This window comes from Trichechus manatus, unplaced genomic scaffold (assembly GCF_000243295.1).
Source record: "Trichechus manatus latirostris isolate Lorelei unplaced genomic scaffold, TriManLat1.0 scaffold00122, whole genome shotgun sequence".
In the NCBI taxonomy this organism is placed as follows: domain Eukaryota; kingdom Metazoa; phylum Chordata; class Mammalia; order Sirenia; family Trichechidae; genus Trichechus; species Trichechus manatus.
The window spans coordinates 8,282,597-8,285,125 of NW_004444058.1; the positions used below are offsets into that span (position 1 = coordinate 8,282,597).

The following is a 2,529-nucleotide window of genomic DNA, read 5'->3' on the forward strand; positions in this document are numbered from 1 at the left end:
AGTAAGTATGATCTGTAAATTCTATGTGGCCATTGCAACAGATTATCGAACCCAGAAGAGAAGTAGAGTGCCATAGGAGGACGCATGGTGTCAGAATTGGTAAAATGGTTGGAGAGTAGAGGTATGTCTGACCTCCACCTCATAGGAACTAGCTTTGGGACGAAGCTGATTACTCTCCCCCTTCCTGTTGCTAGAGGACTTCAGATGCCACAGTTCTATAGCCTGTTTTTTTGAAAATTAGTCATGTTCTCTCCTTCCTTGTAAAACCATCAACCACATGGCCAGGAAATGATACACAAATTTCAGAATTTCTTCTTCTGGGACTTTCAGAGGAAAAAGAATTGCAACCCTTTTTCTTTGTTCCTGTCCACTTACCTGATCTCCATGCTTAGAAACCTGCTCATCATCCTGGTCATCATCTCAGACTTCCATCTCCACCTCCCATGTACTTCTTCCTTGCCAACCTGTCCTTTGCTGATGTCTGTTTCACCTCCACCACCATCCCAAAGATGCTGCTAAACATGCAGACACAGAGTCCTCACCTATGAAGGCTGCATTAGCCAGATGTACTTTTTTGTGCTCTTTGCAGGGTTGGACAACTTCCTGCTGACCATGATGGCCTATGACCAGTTCATGGCCATCTGTCATCCCCTTCATTACATGGTCATCATGAACCCCCAGCTCTGTGGACTGCTGGTGCTGGTATCCTGGATCATGAGTGCCCTGCATTCCTTCTTAGAAAGCTAAATGGTGTTGTAGCTGTCCTTTTGTACAGATGTGGAAATCCCCCACTTTTACTTCAAACTTAATCAGGTGGTCCAATTTCTCTGTTCTGACACCTTCATCAGTAACACAGTGATGTATTTTGCAACTGTGGTGCTGGGTGGTCATTACCTCACTGGGAACTTTTACTCCTACTCTAAGATTCTTTCCTCTATTAGTGTAATCTCATCAACTCAGGGGAAGTATTAAGCGTTTGTACCTATGCATCTCACCTCACATTTGTCTCCTTATTTTATTGTACTAGCCTAGGGATATACCTCAGTTCCGCTGCGATGCACAATGCACTCAGGTACATCGGCCTTGGTGATGAACCCCTTCATCTACAGCCTGAGGAATAGAGATATAAAGAGGGCTCTGAGGAGATTATTAGGGAGGGAAGTCATAAAGGGCCATGTGTCCTGGGGCTGAAGAAATGACTGTGACTGCAGGGCTCAAAGCCTTACAGCCAGAAATTGTGATTCTTTGATCAGATCATGAAAGCAAAACCAAACCCGTTGCTGTAGTCGATTCCGACTCACCCTATAGGACAGAGTAGAACTGGCCCATAGGGTTTCCACAGAGTGGCTGGTGGATTCGAACTTCTGACATTTTGGTTAGCAGCTATAGCTCTTAACCTCTGCCTATTTCTATTTATGTCCTTGAGTTTCAATGTCTTGGATTTTAAGCAACTCCCTTTATAAAGCTTTCTGCCGACCTTTTGGTTAGCAGCCAAGCTCTTAACCACTGTGCCACCAGGGCTCCAACCTTTCATCACAGATAGTGTAAAGTTCCATTTCAGTTCTGTCGTTGTCCAAATTATTGTGAGTCCCAGATGCATGGGGTCATAGAGTGATCTTTTTCACCTACACTGCAGAATATCCAAGAGTTTTGAGCAGAAATCAGGGGTCGACTTGGAGCCTCACCCCCACACCATCCAGAAGCCCCATTTAAACATGGGAGTGATCCATATTCAGAGCATCCTGGTATGGGACAGCCTGAACTCCAGGGTGTTGTGGGTGTTGCTTGTAGAGGCCAGAGTCATGGCAGCTTGGGGAGGAGGTAGGGGAAGTGTTTCAGGAAGGTAGGAGGAGGTAGGGGAAGTGTTTCAGGAAGGTAGGAGGAGGTAGGGGAAGTGTTTCAGGAAGGTAAATCTAAAGAAGGGGGTTGAGCCTGGATGGAACAGGGACCTTAGAGTGCCCTGCTCATGGGTCTGGGTGTTGTCCAGGTGAGAATGGGCACCTGCAGTGAATAATGGGTCACCAGGAGTCCCCAGGTTCCCCTCCTGGATGGGGCAGCCAAGGGGTCGAGGGTGGAGGTTTGGTTGGCTCTGTGCCTAACCAAGGCACAAGGACTCTTTGTCTGAGGGACACAGCACCATGGGGAGAGGCACAGGGCAGGCAGGGGATCCACAGGAGTGTGGGGTCAAGTCCAGCTATGAGGACTCCTGGGATGGGAGGAGGGGCTGAATTCCTGATCCTGACCTGGAGAAGTCTGGGTAATAGTGGTTCTAGGGACAAAGATGGAGCCCCTTCTCTGTAGCTCTGTCATGATGCAGACTTCCCTTCCCTGTTCTAGTTACCCCATGAGACAGAGTGGAACTGCCCCATAACATTTTCTAGGCCGTAATCTTTACAGAAGCAGATTGCTAGGTCTTTCTCCTGTGGAGCAGCTGGGTGAGTTTGAACCACCAACCTTTCGGTTAGCAGCACAAATTCCTATCTACAGTAAATGGGATGTATAACTTGAGGTGTATTCACAGAATGGAAT

General features: G+C 47.4%; 1 pseudogene; it reads left to right on the forward strand.

The window, feature by feature from the left end:
• Positions 1-258: 258 nt before the first annotated feature.
• Positions 259-972, forward strand: LOC111822047 (olfactory receptor 7A10-like; annotated as a pseudogene).
• Positions 973-2,529: the final 1,557 nt, after the last annotated feature.